Raw genomic sequence first — 21028 nt, forward strand, 5'->3', positions numbered from 1 at the left:
TGTTTGATGGATTCAGGTTCTTTGGCTATCTCGTTTTCCAAGGAGGCTATTTCGTCCATAACTTTCACTCTATCGCTCCATGCGAATTTAACGAGTAGGTCAAGCATGGCTTTACATGATGCCGCGGTCAATTCTGCCCATTGTTCCAATAACATGGGGTCGGGGCTTTCATAGGCAGGTACCGTGTATATCCGTAGCCCCCTAGGTACTCGATCGACATCAATGTAATTTTGTAGTGAGGTAGCCTCCCACCACTTTCTTATCTCCCTTTCGCTACATCTCTCCAGTTTGATAAAAAGGTTCTGTAAGGAGCTACGTGATACACTTCCTCCCCCTCCGGTATCAGGCGCTGTGGAAGAATTGGGTGCGTGTTTTTTAAAGACATCCAATGCCGCAGCGCGTCGTTCCTCTTCATCACACATGATAACTGGCTTAGAGAACCACGGAGAAGCCTCTCCGGGTTTGCGCTGTTACTACACTCTCGCCTTGCTGTGAAATAGACCTTCGCCAATGCATGGAGACCAAGACGGCGACTTACCGGCGTTTCCGTTGTTTCAGCCGGGTGCACGTCAGTTCACTCCTTTGCTCTTCTGGTCGGTCAACAGCGGTGCTCCCAATACCCGCCGACGAGTGCCCCGAGATCTCTGGTGGGACTGAGCTTCAATATATATATATATATATTTCATCAAACAAAGGACGCGGCACTCCAAAGCTGGATTAGCTTGATTTATTTTAGCACAACACCACTCAACCAACGCGTTTCAGCCCTCACACGGTTTTCTTCAAAGTTAGTGAGTCCTTCTTTGATTACGCTTTACATACCGATCTCTGCCATAGAGCATGCAGCATTATTGGATTCGTAGTGCATATATTTTTGAATACATGTTATGCATATATACAAAAAGGATAATCACGCTTATGTCAGGATATTACATTTCAGTGATTTGGTTTTCATTTGTTTAGTACACATTGCTTTTTAACGAAGTTTCAAAATGCACCAAGTTTTATCATGATTATTATTAATATATAATTTGGGTATAATACCCCTTAGGTTACATTTCAAAAACATTATGTTACTTGTATTTAGTTCGCTTTTAACTTATGTCAACAATTCAATGCTCTTATCATTCGTCATTTGTTCCGGTGATTCTCAATTACTTGGGTATAGTACCCCTACTTGAATTTGGAGAGGAGCGTAATGTCCAGATGTTACTAACAATATTCCAAATCCATTTGGTAGTTTCTTTTTTATTCTAAATGTACAAAAAGCTGCTCATCATTCTTTATTCCTCTTGGAGTCTTAGTTCTGAGCCTAATAATATATCTTGATTCCATCGGTCGCAGTTTTTTCACTCTTTCCCCACCACGTTCTTCCGGGGGTATCATGTGGATGCCATAATAGTTTATTGCCCTCCAGTTTCCTTTCTGGCATTGTGACATATGTTTCGCTGTGGCATAGATCATATTTCCATTCTTTACTGCCCGAATGTGTTCAAAAATGCGTTTCTTGAGCATACACACATTCCAATATATTTCATTCTGCAGTTCCATTCTATTATATAAATGACAAACTGTGATGTGCAGGAATTATTTTGCTCAATTGTGATTGGCTTGGTTCCATAATTGTTCTCATGTTCTTGCCAATCTTGCAAGCCTTACATACATTACATTTCTTGAACCCCTTTTGTTGATCTGTTAACCAGTTTGTATGTGGGCTTTCCTGAAAGTGGCTTTTCACCAGTATGTCCTTCAGCGATTTGGTCTTCCTGTAGGTTACAATTGGTTTTGGGCCTAAAAATTTCCCAATGTCTGGATCTCCTGCAATTAGATGGCAATATTTTTTGATTTTGTTACTTATTATGCCACTTTCTTTGCAGTATGTTGTGACAAACCTGGGTGGTCCCTGATCACTGGCTTCCTTGATTTTCGCTTTTGGAATCAATGTGTCTTCCCTTGGTTTTTGATCGGCCATTGTTTGCATTTTCGTAGGGTTGTTTCATTGTATCCTCTCGTTTTGAGTCTGTATTGTTTCCTGAATTTTTTCTTCTGCATTTTCATTTTTGGAGCAATTACGTTTCATGCACATAAATTCCCCATATGGGATGTTTTCCAGGAGAGGTTTCGGGTGGTAGATAGTCCCATGCAGAATGCTGTTGGCTGCAGTCTTTTTTCTAAAAAGCATGGATTGGATTTGATCATTTTCAATGAAGATTTTGGTGTCCAAGAATTCAATTTCTTTCCTACTCTTGGCACACGTGAATGATAAACCAATCTGGTTATTGTTCAACTTCAAATAGTACTCATTAAAATCCTGCTCAGTGCCGTTCCATATTAAAAACAACTCGTCAACGAATCGGACCCATAGCACAATCCGTTCAAGTTCTTCTTGTTTGTCTGAATTCCACGCTATCCCTCTCTCCCACCAGCCCATTGTTATATTCACAAAATTTGGATACAAGGAAATGCCCATGGCTGTACCACATGATTGTTTGAAGAGTTCCTTATTAAAGAGAAAAATGTTGTTATGGAGACATATCTCAATAATTTTCAGTAACATTTCAGTGTGTTTTAATTCTGTGATACTTCGCTGATTTAAAAAAATGTAAATGCCTCCAAACCTACTTCATGCCATATTGAGGTGTACAGAGACTCAATGTCTATTGTCACCAAGAGGTATTGACTACTCCATGTAATTCCTGTTAAGATTCTAAAGAAATCTCCTGTGTCTCTTATGTAGGAGCTCATGCTTTGTGCGATTGGGGTCAAATATGTATCTACATATTACGAGAGGTTCTCATAGAGGGAGTGGCATGAAGAGACTATTGGTTTCCCTGGTGGATTTTGCAGTGTCTTGTGAATTGTTTGCAGGAAATATATCGTTGTTATGACATGGAAGTTCTTGGTAAGAAATTTAAATTCATCATCATTGATCAGATTGTTTGAGTGCCATTCTTGCGAGTTTCGATATATTTCCAGCCAAAAATTCACAAGACACTGCAAAATCCACCTCTCACAATATGTGGATACATATTTGGCCCCAATCGCTTATCCCAACGCATTTACAAATTATTATTTCAAACTGTCATACCAATTCTATCATTCTAGCTGGGCACATTTTTAAATGAACACATCAAGGAATAATAATTATAATAAATATTCCTGTCTTGCAATTTGATGATTTTTAGTATTAATGTCATCAGTTTCTATAATATTTTCTCTAGGATAACATAATATTGCATGGTGGGCTCTTAACATAACTTTTATTATTATAAATATAAATTGCTGCATTGATTTAAATATTTGTATACGGTATCCCACTAGGCCCTGGAAATATGAGGGACGAGGAATATATAAGGAAGCACAAGCAACCAGAATATTGTAAGGTTGGAGTTGATGACCCTAGTCACATTGTAGTAAACGATAAATAATTACAGTATGATTATGGAATAAATCAGGTTATCCCCGTGAAGTCTGTCATATGGAAAACGCTCAATGGTTGGTTTGAAGGTCACATTCATTTTAAATCTTGTATACACTGACGTTTCTCCCCCAATGGTTGGTTCTAATAGATAAGTTCATGTTACTGCCTTCTCAGGTCTACCAAATTAAATGTGGGTCCTGTCCTACCTTTGTTTTGTAATTTAGTAACCCTTTCAGCTTTTCTTCTTTTCTTTTTTCATTTCGTTAGTTTGATTTATGTATATTGTCTCTGTTTGTATTTCGGTGGTAAACTGATATTGTCACTTTTGGGGTTTTTAATGATGTGTTTTTGCTGTCTTTATATTTTTTTATATATGTTGTATTGCAATTTTTAATACACTAATCTTCTGAAATCCGACCTTGGTGTGCGAGCCCTTTTGTATTTGAAACCGGAACACGGGAGTTTCATATATCGATCTACCACACGCTCTCCAAACCCTCTTTCCGGCAAGAAAAGAGCAACAAACTCCAATGGGTAAGGTTGCAAAAGTTCTTTATTTGCTCACAGGTTCATAATCTGACGCGTTTCAGTCAACAAGTGACCGTGATCACATGATATATATTTCAAAACCAGTCCTTATACAAAAATTCCAATTGCAAAGCAGGCAAGGACCCATCGAGGTGCGAATAAGTTATTACTTTATTGTTATTCCTTCATAAATTTGCAAACCCGCCTTGAAGTTACATGGGGGCCACAGAGAGGCTCGCAATCGATTCACGAATATCTGCAGAGGGAAAAAAGAATTTGTCGCATTTTGTCCACATAAGGGGTCCATCAGAGAACCCCTAAATTCCACCCACCTATAACCAATCAATCAATCAATCAATCATAGCATTTATATAGCGCACTACTCACCCGGATGGTCTCAAGGCGCTGGGGGGAGGGGGTCCGCTACTGCTCGAACAGCCAGGTCTTGAGCTGCTTCCTGAAGGCGAGGTGGTCTTGGGTCAGGCGGAGGTGAGTCGGAAGGGAGTTCCAAGTCTTGGCGGCCAGGTAGGAGAAGGACCTTCCTCCTGTGGTGGCTCTTCGGATGCGGGGGACGGCGGCGAGGGCGTGGCTGGTCGATCGGAGCTGGCGTGTGGGAGCGTAGAAGTTGAGGCGGCTGTTGAGGTATCCTGGGCCTTGGTTGTGTAGGGCTTTGTGCGCGTGGGTGAGGAGACGGAAGGTGATTCTCTTGTTGACCGGGAGCCAGTGCAGGTCTCTCAGGTGTCCGGAGATGTGGCTGCGGCGGGGAATGTCCAGGATGAGTCGTGCTGAGGTGTTCTGGATCCGCTGGAGTCTCTTCTGGAGTTTGGCGGTGGTTCCGGCGTAGAGGGAGTTGCCGTAGTCCAGACGGCTGGTGACGAGGGCCTGGGTGACCGTCTTCCTGGTCTCGGTGGGGATCCATCGGAAGATCTTACGTAGCATGCGAGGATGTTGAAGCATGACGAGGAGACGGCGTTGACATGTCTGGTCATGGAGAGGGATGAGTCCAGGATGAAGCCCAGGTTGCGTGCGTGGTCTGTGGGTTTGGGTGCGCTGCCCAGGGCGGGGGGCCACCATGAGTCATCCCAGGCGGAGGGTGCAGATCCCAGGATGAGGACTTCCGTCTTGTCCGAGTTCAGTTTCAGGCGACTGTTCATCATCCACTTGGCAACGTCTGTCATCCCTTCGTGTAGGTTGGCTCTGGCGGTGGCGGGGTCTTTGGTGAGGGAGAGGATCAGCTGGGTGTCGTCGGCGTAGGAGATCATGTTGAGGTTGTGCTGGCGTGCGACGGCTGCGAGGGGGCTCATGTAGACGTTGAAGAGTGTTGGGCTGAGCGAGGAGCCTTGGGGTACGCCGCAGATGACTTTGGTGGCCTCTGATCTGAACGGGGGAGGCGGACTCTCTGTGTCCTTCCGGCGAGGAAGGAGATGATCCACTCCAGTGCCTTCTCCTGGATTCCGACGTTGCTGAGGCGCTGTACTAGGGTACGGTGGCAGACAGTGTCGAAGGCCGCGGAGAGGTCCAGGAGGATGAGGGCCGCTGTTTCTCCGTTGTCGAGCAGGGCTCGGATGTCATCGGTGGCTGCGATCAGGGCGGTCTCGGTGCTGTGGTTGGCCCGGAAGCCAGACTGCGAGAGGTCGAGGGAGCCGTTCGTCTCGAGGAAGGCGACCAGTTGCTTGTTGACGGTCTTCTCGATGACTTTTGCTGGAAACGGAAGCAGCGAGATGGGGCGGTAGTTCTTGAGGTCGGTGGGGTCGGCTGATGGCTTCTTAAGTAGGGCGCTGAGTTCGGCGTGCTTCCAGCTCTCCGGGAAGGTAGCGGTGTTGAAGGAGGTGTTGATGATGTCCCGCAGGTAGGGTGCGATGACAGTGTCGGCCTTGTTGAAGACGTGGTGAGGGCAGGGGTCTGTCGGAGATCCGGAGTGGATGGAGTTCATCGTGTTGATGGTGTCTTCGGTGCTGATCGGGGTCCAGGCGCGGAGGGTGGTTGTGGGGGGGGTGGTTCGATCGTGGCGTGCGTTGGTTGAGTGCTGAAGCTGTTGTGTATGTCTGCGATCTTGTTGTGGAAGTAGGAGGCGAGGGAGTTGCAGAGGTCTTGCGAAGGGTTGATGTCGTTGTTTCCGGCGTTGGGGTTGGAGAGCTCTTTCACGATGTTGAAGAGTTCTTTGCTGTTGTGTGCGTTGTTGTCTAGTCGTTCCTTGAATGCGGTTTTCTTGGTGGCGTGGATCAGTTGGTGGTGTTTTCGGGTGGCGAGCTTGAGGGCAGTCATGTTGTCCGGTGTTGGGTCTCTGCGCCAGGTTTTCTCGAGTGTTCTGCAGTTCTTCTTGGAGCTCTTGAGTTCGTCATTAAACCATGGTGCTCTCTTGCTGCCGGGTCTGCTTGGCAGGGTCTTCAGAGGGGCGAGGTCATCTGCTCAGACTCCTTCCACAGTTTTCAACATTTTGAGCACTCCAGGACTGTGTCCCATTATATAAAATAGCGGCCACAACTTCCTACTCAGGTTTTGGCCAGCCAACCACTTCAATCCTGTTGGCATGAGGATTCACAAAGCACCGCAAAGGATTCGGGGAGGATTCATGCCTCTAGATATAAAAATTAGTTTTTCTTTAAGTATTTCAAAAACTACTGGATGGAATTTCACAAAATTTAAAATATGGTGCTTTCTGGACGAAGAGTTACCTTTTTGCCAAATTTACTGTATTCCATCCGGCTGTAGTCTTGTGCAAAAACGCTATGGGAAATTGCAGAGAGAACAAGCATTTTGTGACAACCCCTTTTTCTTATCCCAGCTTGACAAAAAAAATAAAAAAATAATATATATATATATATATATATATATATATATATATATATATATATATATATATATAGGTAGTTCTAGTTAGGACCTAGTTTCCATAGGAAATCCACATCATTCTATTTGGAATAACTTTGGCGCTGGTGGACGAATCTTCGTGAATTTCTCCAAGAAAATGGCCTGCTCGGTTCCACTCCTTCCCTGGAAGTTTGGGGGTGATTTGTCAAGTGGGGGCCGAGAAAAAGGGGGTCCCAAAAAATGTTTTCCCCATGCAATTTTCCCTAGGGACCTTTAGCCAGGGCTACAGCCCGAACGACTGAACGGAATTACACAAAATTTGGCAGAGAGGTAGAGTTCTGTTTGCAGATTGTGCTTTTTGTTAAATGGTGTAAATCCGTTCAGTAGTTTCTGAGAAAATTGCAAGTAAAATCATAGCGATATCTAGAGTCGGAGTTCAGTACGCGTACTGAAATCTGTTCAATTACGAGCGCGAGCTGCATGCTGATTGGCTGTGAACTGTCTGTCAACACTGGAAACCAGGAAGTGTTGGTGGCCATCTTGTGCCTCGCTAGAACCGAGTCACAAGAAAACAGTAAAACAAAGCTGAGAAATAAGGGAAGGGGGTAGGGTAGAGATATTCTGACACTCTAGGCTTGCTTAGGGAGTCGTATATGGATGTTTAGTCTCTATTTTTTATTTGATTTTATTTTATTTAAAGAAAAATCGCGGCGTACGCGTTGTAAATACCTACAATTACGAGCAGGAACATTCCGTTTTATTCATTAGGTCCCGGGGGGTAAATAACGGGGGCAATTTTTATTCATTAGGTCCCGGGGGGGTAAATTACGGGGGCAATTTTTCTGCATAATGGGGGCTTGTAAGGTGCCTCGAGCACTGGGGAACGGCACTCCTCTGGTTTTATTTTGAAGTATGCGGGGGGGTTACGGTCCTACTCCCCGCAGTCTCGGGGAGCGGCACCCCTCGGGTCTTTTTAAAAAAAAAATAATGTTTTGAGCTCCCTATGTCTGTACACGTCGCGGAGAGTGATATGTAAAATGACCTTCCAGCTAAGGGTATCTGCATTGTCTGGAGTTTTTTTATTAATGTTGGGAGGGTGGGCTTGATAATACATCCTTGTTAATTCCCATAGAAGCCTATGTTCTGGTGCTAACATGGGGTTCTATGGGAAATAACAAGGCCGTATTATGAAGCTCATTATCGCCGTTTTATCAGCAGTTTCTTGCCAATAAAACTGTGATAATTTTAACTCCGGTCCTTGATAATATGCATCTAAGTTTACTGGTAAAAAAAAAGAGCAATGGTCCATATTATTAACAAAAGGCGATACATTATTGTCGCATTTATTGGCAGGAAACTGCAGATAAAGCGGAGATAATGGGCTTGATAATATGTACTTGTGAATAACCATAGCAGCCTAGGTTAGGATCAGAACCTGGGCTGCTATGGAAAGTTATAAGGGCCTGTTATCAAGCACATTATCGCTGCTTTATCGGCAGTTTCCTGTCGATAAAAGCGTCGATAATGTGTCGCCTTTTGTATGTAAAGCTTTCCTCTTTTTGGGTGTAGCAGTTGTACTCTCTTCGCATGCTCAGCGTCGTTTCGAAGTTCACGTTTTTTTCTTCAAGTTCAACAAGCATACGTTTCTTTATATCAGTTAGTAAATCTGTCGCTTTCTTTTCTCGGTTCGTGTGATTCATCCGGTGCTGTACTTTTGTACAGTATTAATAGTCATATTTTTTATATATTTATTTGAAATAGTGCTGAGTCGCCAAACGTTGATTACGTACTCCGTCCACCGCCATTTTAGTAGTTTCTCTCCATTGTATTTATTATATCAGTTAGTTAGAACTCAGTAGTTTTCAATCCTAGTCTTGAATATCTTACTATAGTATTTCAACATTATTTTTATTGTGGACTGTCATACCCCTCCCCCACAAAATAAAAGAAGTATGTAGTTTTTTTTATTAACTTTTATTAAATAATAAATAAATATAAACGAAACTCAATTAACTTTTAATAAACAAATATAAACAAAACTAAATTATAACTATATTAGAACTGGCAAAATAAGTTAAACAATGTTATAAAGAAATTGTGAAATGGATTCCAAAAGGTGTCCGATTGGTAATCTGCAAAAGAAATAAGAAAATTAGAGTTTAGAATTATGTAGATGTGAGTAAATGAGTTGAAGCATTACAAGTTGTGGTAACTCTACAGTTTTACGTGTGCAGTGTGACTCGTATATTCCTGTTCTGTTATAGTGCCGCGTTCAAGTGGTGTTTATATGGAAGTGCCAATTGCGTTACTGACGCCCGTTATGGCGACTGATTTCTAATGCATTCCTATGAAGGATTTGTAGATGTAGGCATCTGTGCTTACCGTTGTATAAAGCTTGCGGCCAAACACGCAGCCACTGGGATGGACAACTTCAGGTGGGCTGATCTTCTACACGTCCAAGTAGATAGCAGTGTCTAAGTTTAAGAGAGATAGAGAAATGATGTCACAGAGAGTGAGAGAGAAAACATTAAAACTGTGTCGCAGAGTCTGGAGTTGAGATTTTTTGTTGAACCAGATGTAGATTTACTAGCACCTTGCATCACTTTACCCATGTTAAAAGTGACTCAAAAGTGACATAATAAGGTTGATGATCTGTTTGTCAGACTGTTGTAACCTATCTGTTGTCACTGCTCGGAGGTAATTATACATTTTACAGAGAAGCTGCTGTACACTACGCACTCTGGGCCATAATATCAAGCCTTTGGCGCCCAAAATTATTGTCACTTTATCGGCAGGAAAGTGTCGCTAAAGTGGCGATAATGGGTTTGATAATATGCTCTATGGAATTCCAATCGAAGCTCATGTCAGATGTCCTTCACATCGAACATGAGCTTCGATTGGAATTCCATAGAGCATATTATCAAACCTATTATGGCCACTTTAGCTGCAGTTTGCTACCGATAAAGTGGCGATAATTCTGTCGCCAAGGGTTGATAATATGGCATTCTCTTGTTTCACAAATAAAGCTAACACTAAAGTTTTACGAGTGCAGTGTACCTGGTACATATTACTTGTTATAGTGCCGCGTTCAAGTGGTGTCTATATGGAAGTGCCTACTGCGTTACTGACGCCCGTTATGCCGAATTATTTCTAATGCATTCCTATGAAGGATTTGTAGATCTAGGCCTCTGTGCTTTCCGTTGTGTAAACTTTGCGCCAAACACATTAGGAAGTGGAGTTCACAACTTAAGTTGAGCAGATCTTCTACACGTCCAAGCAGACAGCAGTGTCTAAGTTTAAGAGAGAAAGAGAAATGATGTCACAGAGAGCGAGAGAGAGAGAAAACAACATTAAAACTGTGTCGCAGAGTCTGGAGTTGAGATTTCTTGTTGAACCAGACATAGATTTACTAGCTCCTAGCATCACTTTATCCATGTTAAAGGTGACTCAAAAGTGGCGTAATAAGGTTGATAATCGGTTTGTCGGACTGTTGTAACCTATCTGTTGTTACTGCTCAGAGGTAATTATACATTTTACAGAGAAGCTGCTGTACACTACGCACTCTGGGCCATAATATCAAGCATGGACGCCAAAAAATATTGCCACTTTATTGGCAGGAAAGTGTCGCTAAAGTGGCGATAATGGGTTTGATAATATGCTCTATGGAATTCCAATCGAAGCTCATGTCAGATGTGCTTCACATCTAACATGAGCTTCAATTGGAATTCCATAGAGTATATTATCAAACCCATTATTGCCACTTTCCTGCCGATAAAGTGACGATAATTCTGTTGCCAAGGTTTGATAATATGGCCCTCTCTCCTTTCATAAATAAAAGTTACACTACAGTTTTACGAGTGCAGTGTACCTGGTACATTTTACTTGTTATAGTGCCGCAATCAAGTGGTGTCTATATGAAGTACCTATTGCGTTACTGACACCCATTATGGTGACTTATTTCTAATGCATTGCTATGAAGGCTTTGTAGATGTAGGCTGCTGTGCTTACCTTGTATAAAGAGTGCGGCCACCGGAGTTCACCACTCGACTTGAACTCTGCTTCTCTATGTCAAAGTATTTTCAATAAGTTTCAGAGAATTCTATTGCTGTTGCTCGATAGGCCGTGGTTGCTTCTGAACGATGTTTGGTGAAGGAAACAAAAGGACATTTTGGTTAGTCATTGAAACTGAGTTGCGTAACTACTATCAAACGTGAAGTTTAATGTGGGTTCTTAAAATTCCGTAGTTAAGACTGTTGCAGCTCCAGCAAACAAAGGAAGATCAATAAGTTAATAAAGGCCTGGGACGGCCTTGTGATGTAGAAAAAAAATACTATCATGGACGCACAATTAATAATGATAGAGGCCTAAGCACGTGGCGTAGTACAGAAATACGACACAGAAATTTATGCACGCACAATTTTTAAGATCAGAGGTGTAGAAGACCTCGTGACTTATAAAGAAATATTTCAATTATGTAAGTACAATTTAAAACCATTGAGGGGTAGGAAAGCCATATGAAGGATAAAAAAATAGTATTATGCATATACAATTTAGGCTAATGTTGTGATGTCTTCTCTTACGTTTGTTTCTGTCGTCTTTTATCCTATCTTGAAAGGCTGCGGTTTTGCTGAGTTTGGGGTGTTTTCGACAGTCTGTCTGTCATCGCAGCAGAGGCAGGCAAAAGAGGGCGTGCTCACGTCAGTGCCCGCATTATATGGGAACCGCGGGGGCTGACCAAACCAAGCCCAGGACCGTCATTGGTATAGTTTTCGCGGTCTATAAGAATGATGGCCCTGGGGGACATCACATTGGCTAATGTATTGGTTTCCAGGCTAAATGATAGCAAGCATGCTTGGTGGTGGCATGTGGGTAGTGTGGGCGGGCGTGCACTGCGCATGTGCAAGTATGAGTGTGTGCACCAACAATTAACAACAGAGAGAGATGGGGGCGGTGTTATAATGTACGCAGAGGCAGGCTCAGAATCAGATCTGCAATGAGTCAGCACTTCTAATCATTCTTCTTAGCGCGCCCTGAGCTCCGATTTGTCACTGAGAGGCTGATCGCACCATAGTTTGTACTGCTTATCATACTCAGCGTGTACCTGCACATACGGTACAAATATGCTTTGACGTTACACGTCGCATTAAAGCTTTGCTGTGACGTCATATACGGCGTTCTGTATGCGAAAGGGGGCAATGTTTCTACTTGGTTTAAAGCATGTGTGTATTTAATGTAGATACTAAGGGCAGACATTTGGGATAACTAATTTTTTTTAAATACTTTTAATAATCCTATATTACTTTTAAAAAGAATTACACAAATCGCGGTAGAAGATCATGCGTACTCGTATTGAAAGAGCTGCGCAAGCGCATCATAAGCGTACACAAAGCCATGTGACTTTAAAAGTAGAGATTTGATTTGATTGGTTCGTAACTTTTCCTATTGCGAGTGTTGAAAGCTCCGTCCCATTATAATTATTCGACATTGACTTTCTAAGAAGAAGCATTTGTTGTGAGAATCTTCTCAAATAGAAGGAAGATCACCATAATTAGAGCAATGGAGTCATCTTCCAGCAGTTCTTCAGAGGGAGATTTCATTCCTGAAGAAGCTCCAAAGAAGAGGAAAGAAGCTCTAATTTCGAAGTTTTTCACTTTTCCAGAAGGTCAAAAAAACGGTTAATGCTGCAAAAGTAACCTGTAAAATTTGCCAAACAACTCTTTCAAGGGGTGATCCATGTAAAAAATACTCCTTTGGCACAGCAAATATGGTGCGACACGTGAAAAACTTGCACCCCAAGAACTTTGCTCGAGCTGAAAGACGGAGTTTGCACGAGAACCCACCTGCTGCTACACCAAGCACATCAACTGCGGCAGTATTTTCAGCAAGCAGTCCACACCCACATATTGTTTCTTACTTTGCTAAAGTTAAATTTCTTTGCATTTATTGCGATAAACTTTTGTGTTATGGGGAACAGTCTATCGACCTGATAAAACGCAGGATACAGGATCATTGCTGTCCTCGACATTAGTTGTTCTTTTTTTCATTCTTTTGTTCCGCTTGGAATTTGATGAGAAAACACATTACATTGTAAAGCCCTGTGCCAGAAGAGGCTTTCCTGTGCAGAACGGGGTGCAGCAACGCCTCCTAAAAGTGACTGAGTGAAATGTATGACATTTAATTCAGTCACTTTTGAGCTTATGCTGCATCAAAACCTTGCACATGCTTGAAGCAGGTGTAAGGATTGATACAGCTTTGTGAGCATAGGGCCCCAGAGCATTGCTGGAGTGGTGTTATACTTGCAACCGAAGTCAAGCAATAATTAATTGAAAAATGACTTTGCAATTTAGTTTTGTTATTATTTTATAATAAGAATATGAAATATAATCTAAAAAGTAAATACATATAAATATTTACATTAAAAATATAAGAAATTAGTGTAAAAAGAAAGACATAATAATTAATACATTTATAAGTTATCATTTACAAAACCTTTGAAATTCACTGAAAAAACCATAGGTTTCACACACGTTATAGTTAGGAATTAGCATTTTAAAAACCTTGAAAATTCATTGAAAAAACCATAGGTTTCACACACGTTATAGTTAGGAATTAGCATTTAAAAAACCATGCAAATTCATTGAAAAGCCCCTAGTTTTCACACGTGCAAATTCATTGAAAAACCCCTAGTTTTCACACGTTATAGTTAGCTGAACATTTCTCTCATACAATACCTTTGAAATTCCTCCATTATAGTTAGCTCAGCTAACTATAACTTGCGTGCCCACAATGCACTGCTGATGACGTCACATGTGACATCACTCATGACATGGTCAGTGACATCACTCATGACATCACTGATGACATCGCCATGTGGCGCCCCTCCTGGGCCACTTCTGGCCCCAGGGACCCCATCCCCGGGGCTTGGCCAACCTTTTTTTATTTTTTTGAAAGGGGGGCCACGTGGCCCCCCTTACTTGGGCCAAATATAGGAACTCCTGAGGCGGAAGCCGGGAGACCGTTTTTTTAAAACTGCACCACTTGCACTCGTATTATTATTTGCACAAAGCACTTTTAAACTTGCTCTGTTAAAAATTGCTGTTAAAAATTGCATTCTATTGAGGCAGGCAAGAACCCTTGACCCAGAGACAGCCGGTGGAGCGAGCGGCTATCTTGGGTGTAGGGAAGGGTTGCAGGCTAGTTGCTTAGGCAGCGCGATTGTGGGCCTTACAAAAGCGGACCCCTCGGCGCAGACGCCACTCTAGGAACTCCTGAGGCGGAAGCCGGGAGACCGTTTTTTTAAAACTGCACCACTTGCACTCGTATTATTATTTGCACAAAGCACTTTTAAACTTGCTCTGTTAAAAATTGCATTCTATTGAGGCACCCCACGCACTTTACTCAGCTGAATCAGGGCTGAGTGCAGGCAAGAACCCTTGACCCAGAGGCAGCCGGTGGAGCGAGCGGCCATCTTGGGTGTAGGGAAGGGTTGCAGGCTAGTTGCTTAGGCAGCACGATTGTGGGCCTTACAAAAGCGGACCCCTCGTCGCAGACGCTACTCTAGGAACTCCTGAGGCGGAAGCCGGGAGACCGTTTTTTTAAAACTGCACCACTTGCACTCGTATTATTATTTGCATGAAGAACTTTTAAACTTGCTCTGTTAAAAATTGCTGTTAAAAATTGCATTCTATTGAGGCACCCCACGCACTTTATTCAGCCGAATCAGGGCTGAGTGCAAGCAAGAACCCTTGACCCAGAGGCAGCCGGTGGAGCGAGCGGCATTCTTGGGTGTAGGGAAGGGTTGCAGGCTAGTTGCTTAGGCAGCGCGATTGTGGGCCTTACAAAAGCGGACCCCTAGGCACAGACGCCACTCTAGGAACTCCTGAGGCGGAAGCCGGGAGACCGTTTTTTTAAAACTGCACCACTTGCACTCGTATTATTATTTGTACGAAGAACTTTTAAACTTGATCTGTTAAAAATTGCATTCTATTGAGGCACCAAACGCACTTTACTCAGCCGAATCAGGGCTGAGTGCAGGCAAGAAACCTTGACCCAGAGGCAGCCGGTGGAGCGAGCGGCCATCTTGGGTGTAGGGAAGGGTTGCAGGATAGTTGCTTAGGCAGCACGACTGTGAGCCACAGTTAAAATCACCTGATGCGTCCGTGCCCGTCCGCGCCAGGGCGGGTTCAGGGGCCAGGTCCCCTGCTCGTGTTACTGTAGCCCCCCTCAAATATTCGCACGCCTCCCTCTTGCAATTTAAAGGCGCGGTTGACACTGTATGCAGGCGCTCGGTTAATCTCGAGAAAAAACACCATAGATGCCGACATTGTACCTTTCAACTTAATCTGATGGAGGAGAATCGGCGGAAAACGGAGTGTGAGCGTAATATGGCATTGCTGAACTGCAGATCCTTGCCTAAACATGTCATAGAAATCTCAATGCTGCTGCAGAATATGGCACTTGATGTGCTGTTTCTCACAGAAACTTGGTTAGGACCCAGATCTGGCACAGATATAGTCCAGGCTCTGTCCCCTGGGTTCCTGACCCAATATATTGACAGACTAGGGAAGACAGGAGGAGGGATTGCAATCCTGTATAAGGAACACCTAGTATGCAGACTCCTAGATAGCCCGCTCTCGGACTGCGAAAATGTCCACTTCTCCATTGCCTTGTCACCGTCAGCATCGTTTATAGGTCTCCTGAAATACCGGCCACCAGGATCTGCGGGACAATTCCCAAATGTACTACTGGAAACAGTAGTGAATCTGGCTAGTTCAGCTTCTAATTTCACCTTGTTGGGAGATCTTAATCTGCATTTTGATGACCCACAAGATACAATAGCCAAGGATTTGGCCCAAGACCTGGCAGCATATGAAATGGTTTTAAAAACCCAGCAAGCCACCCACATAAAGAGACATCTCCTGGACCCAATTTTTTCGAACATCAAAGAACTAAACACCAAGGATCCTAGCCCGGTCCCGTGGTCGGACCATTTTGTAATACCTTTTACCTGGAGTTCACCTCTTTCGGGCCCGATTAGACCCTTTGGTATAACACAGGCCAGACTCTGGTCCAAACTTAATGTAAAGGAATGGATGGAAGTATTGAGGGCCACCCACCCCCGGCTAATCCTGATATCACAATAGCAAGCTCAGAGTTCAATCAGTGGTTAGAATCCTCGCTGGACATAGTGCTTCCCAGGAAATCCAAAATCCAAAAGATTGGTTCAACCAATCACCCTTGGTTTGGCTCCGAACTTCAAAAACTCAAACAATGTTGCAAACGAGAGGAAAGACAATGGAGGAAAGACTTTACTTCGGAGAAAAAAATCAAATAAAGGGCCTCAATCAAGGCCTATAAATCCGCTCTAAAGACGGCTAAAATGGCCTTCTATGCAGAGAAAATTATCGCATCTTCTAATGCACCTAAAGAGATTTTTAGGATCGTTAAATCCCTTCTGAAGGCCCCAGACCCTCCCCCCGTCCCAGACGTAACGGGATCTCGATGTGAAGAACTAGCAACCTTCTTTCACACTAAAGTTCAAAAAATTCTCTTGAGCCTTCCCCCTAGCTCCTTTCCTGAATCATTCCTGCAATCTGAAAGTCCCCCACAAAATAATGCTCCCAAGCTGACATCCTTCACCCCACTTACTGAGGCACGGCTGCTCCCTCTTCTTAAATCAATAAAAAGCGGTTCGCCACTTGACCCTGCTCCAATTAATATTTCAAAGGCAGCCCTATCATTATCTCACCTATCATCAACTTGGTCAATTCCTCGATAGAAGCTGGAATAGTCCCACGGGACTGGAAGTTGGCCATCGTTAAACCACTGATAAAAAAAACTAATCTTGACCCTGGAGATCTTTCCAATTATCGTCCCATATCCCTCCTCCCGGGCAACAGCAAACTGGCAGAAAGATTTGTGAACCGCCAACTGTCCTCCTTTCTGGAAACCTTCAATCTTCTCCACCCCTCTCAGACAGGCTTCCGTCCTGGACAAGGGACGGAGACGGCCATTGTAAAAGTGGTCGAGGAGTCTAGGAAGATCTTGGACGTGGGAGGTGATGTGGCCATTATCCTCCTCGACCTCAGCGCGGCCTTTGATACGGTGAAGCACCGTATCCTTCTAACCCGCCTGAACAAACTTGGAGTCTCGGGAAAGACCCTTGCCTGGTTGGAATCATTCCTGCAGGGAAGATATTTTAAGGTGTTCGAAGGGGACTCCCATTCTTTGCCCCTGCCTCTGCAGTGTGGGGTTCCTCAGGGATCTTCCCTTAGCCCCACACTTTTTAACGTATACGTGTCTCCCCTGGCTGAGATAGTGGCTCCCTATGGGATTCAATTGGTCAGCTACGCCGACGACACGCAGCTCGTGGTTTCTCTTAATCAAGCAGAACTGTCCCCAACGAGCTTGAGTGCCTGTTTGGAAGAAGTCGCCAATTGGATGAGTCAGTCCCAACTCAAGCTTAACGGTGATAAAACCAAACTTAAGCTATTAGGCAGACAGGCTTAATTTAATGCTTCCACACTATGGCCACCTTGCATGGGCCCAGGACCAACTCCAAAAAGTGAAATCAAGAGTCTGGGACTCTGGCTAGACAATGACCTCTCTTGCAAAGTCCAAGCCAGAAAAACAGCGGCCACCTGTTTTGGTTTGCTAAAATATATTCGGAAAGTTCTTCCCCAGCTACCTGAGAAGGCCAAAATAATCTTTGTCCAAGCCTTGATTTTATCTAGGCTTGATTATGGCAATGCTATGAACTTGGGAGCCCCGACTTCGGTCATCCGCAAGCTTCAGGTGGTCCAGAACTCAGCGGCTAGACTGCTGACTGGCATAAATAACCATACCTCTGCCAGACCAGCATTGAGATCACTTCACTGGTTGCCCATAAAGGAACGTATACATTTTAAGGCGCTCTGCATTGCCCACAAAAATCTTCAGGGCAAAGGCCCACCTATTCTCACCAATCTCATCAAACCCTACAAAATGCCTAGAAATCTGCGGTCCAATGATCTCCATCTGGCAGAAGTGCCTAGAATTAGTAAGTCTCGCTCCAGAGGCCGTCTCTTTTCCTACAATGCATCAAAACTGTGGAATTCCCTGCCTCTTTCCATTCGTCAAGAACCCAACCTCCTTATGTTCCGCAAGAAACTAAAGACATGGCTTTTCCCTTAAAACAAAAAACTCAACCCTTCCGCCTCCCTTCTTTTTGTTCCTAGTGCGGAGATGCTCCCGGGTAGCCATGCGCTGTATAAGAACAGCTTCCAAATATGGCCCTGGGGACCCCATACCCTTAAGGGCCTGGTCTCTTCATAAAGAATAAAATACACAAGGGAGGGGGGCTGTGTGCCCCGCCTCCTGGGCCACTTCTAGCCCTGGGGACCCCATTCCCCTGGGCTGGCGCTCTCCTTTGGGGACCGTGGGGGGGAGCCCCAATGCCCCATGGTCCCTACTGGCTCCCCACCTCCTGCGGGAGCCGGCATTGCTTTGCCACATGGGTAGCTGCTGACATGCAGCTCTCCATGTGGAAAAGCAATCTGCTTTGCTTCATTGAAACCAGAGCAGGTTTCCCTGCTCTCGCTTCAATAAAGCAAAGCAGTTTGCAATGATAGGGTGGGAGCCACAAGACACCCCGGGACACTGCAGTAGCTGGCCCTGGGGGGTGGCAGTCATCAGGGCCCTCACTGGCTCCAGGAGGGGGGACGCGTGGCCCCCTCCCAATATTGACAAAGCTCCGGGGAAGTGATCGTTCCCGGGGCTCGGGGCTCCTTCACGGACCCCTAGATTTGAATAATTAGTGTCCTGGGGAGGTGATGGTCCCCAGGGCGTGTGGCGGGATCAAGCCCCCCACACAGGTATTATTAAAAAAATAAAAGCCCTGGGGGTAGCGGTCCCCGGGGCTGCAACGTCCCTCACAAAATGATTAATCAAAGCCCCGGGGTGGTGGTCCCCCCAAACATATAAAAACAAAGCCCTGGAGGTGTCGGTCCCTGGGGCTTAAATTTGCACATGCCCCCTGGACTTGTCCCACCCAGTGGGCTAAATAATAACGAAGCGTAGAAGCCCGCACTTCTTTTTTTAAAAATGTTCTCTGCAAGATTCACGCACCTAGCGCAAATTTGGCCAATTTGGTTTTTTTTAATGCTTTTTTGGGCCCTGGGGGTCCTTTTGGGACACCCTGAGCAGGCCTAGGGGATCAGGGTGTTTCTACCCTGCCCCCTTTTCTTGTTTTGCACGTTTCTTTTTCTCTTTTCCTGTGCCTCGGTTCTACCAAGGCACAAGATGGCTGCCAACACTTCCTGGTTTGATGTGTTGTCAGCCAATTAGAATGTAGCTCGTGATCGGCAGGGTGCGCGGATCCACTGCGCCTCTATATATCAAAACCTTTATTTTTTTATTTTCGCAGCAATAACTGAACGGATTTACACCTTTTAAAAAAAGAGTGCTTTCTGTACCAAGCACTATCTGTTTGCCAAATTTGGTGTAATTCCATTCAGCAGTTCAAGCTGTAGCCGTGTCTAAAGTTTCCTATGGGAAATTGATTTTTTCACCTCTTTTTCTTGAATTTCTCAGGAACTACTGAATGGATTTACATCATTCAACAAAAAGAGTTCTTTCTGAAACAAGGGCTACCTTATTGCCAAATTTGGTGTAATTCCATTCAGCAGTTTGGGCTTTAGCTGTGTCTAAAGTTTCCCATGGGAATTAACATGGAGAATAAACGATTTGGGACCCCTCTTTTTCCTCGCCCGTGCTTGCTGAATTACCCCAAAACTTTCAAGATAGGAGCGTAACGGGGCGCCCCACTAGTTTTGAAAATTTCGCAAAGATTCGTCAACCGGCGCCAAAGTTATTGGGAAAACAAAAAACGTTTTTTGAATAGAAACAAGGTCCTAACTATAACTAACTACTTAGCAGTTACAGTTACCTGAGCTCTGAGCTAGCTATAACTTACGCCCCAGTAATGCACTGCTTATGACCTCACATATACCATTACTCATGACATAGTCAGTGACATCACAAATAGCATCACTGATGACTTCATCCAGTGATTGTGAGTGTTTTCTAAAAGGTTAGAGATATATAGCCAGAAACTAGAATGTTAAATTAATAAACTTTGTATACTACTTAGTGATACTATTTGTAACAAATGTCATGTGAGTGGCTCTGTGACTATGTGTATCCATGTGTGAGTAGGTGTCGGAGTGGCTCTATGGGTGTGTGAGTGGTTGTATGGGTGACTTAATGGCTATATTGGAGTGTGAGTGGCTGTCTCGGTGACTGAGTGACTGTGTTTGTGGGTGAGTCAGTGGCTGTATGGGTGAGTGAGTGTTTGTATAAGTGACTGTATAGGCGAGTGAGTACATGTGTTAGTATATGTATGAGTAAGTGAGTAGGTGCTTGACTAACTGTATGGGTGAGTGAGTTGCTCTGTGAGTGACTGTATGGGTGAGTGAGTAGGGTGTAGCAGCTGTATGGGTGACTGACTCAGTGAGTGAGTAGGTATATGAGGGGGTGTGAACGTATCTGGATGTGAAAGTTGCTGTATTGGTGAGTGAGTGGGTGCATTAGTGGTTGTGTAGGTGAGTTACTGGTTGTATGAGTGTCTATATAGGTAAGTGGATGTGTGAGTGGCTGAGTGAGTGCGTGTATGGGTCTCTGAAGGTATATGTGAGACAATCAATCAATCAAGTATTTGTAGAGCACTGCTTTTGACACCAGGGGGTATCCAGGCAATGTGTTGCAGGTGTTATTTGAATAGCCAGGTCTTGAGTCACCTTCTGATGATGTCAAGTGAAGGTAAGGGGTGTTCCATGCCTTGGCAGCAAGGTGAGACAATAAGCATCCTCCGGTGTGGCTTCAGCAGATATGTATGGTCAGTGAGTGTTTGCACCAGAGTGACTGTATGAGACATTCTATGGGGTTGTGAGTGTTTCTATGGATGTTGTCATCAGTTTTGTCATTTGAGATAACTGATGTCACTGACCATGTCATGAGTGATGTAATATGTGAGATGATAAGCAGGGCACTGCAGAGGCATAAGTTATAGTTAGCTCAGGTAACTATAACAGCTGAATTTCATGGTTTTGTATGAGTGAAATCTGAGCCTAACTATAACGTCTTTTTAAACTTTATTTTTTTCACTGAATTTCTGATGTTTTTTAAATTTTGTTTCCTAACTACAACGTCCCTGTAACCTTTGTTTTTTTCAGTGAATTTCTATGTTTTTTAATGTTATTTCCTAACTATAACACCCCTATAACCTGGGAG

The sequence above is a fragment of the Lissotriton helveticus genome, chromosome 7, assembly GCF_964261635.1.
Source record: "Lissotriton helveticus chromosome 7, aLisHel1.1, whole genome shotgun sequence".
In the NCBI taxonomy this organism is placed as follows: Eukaryota; Metazoa; Chordata; class Amphibia; order Caudata; family Salamandridae; genus Lissotriton; species Lissotriton helveticus.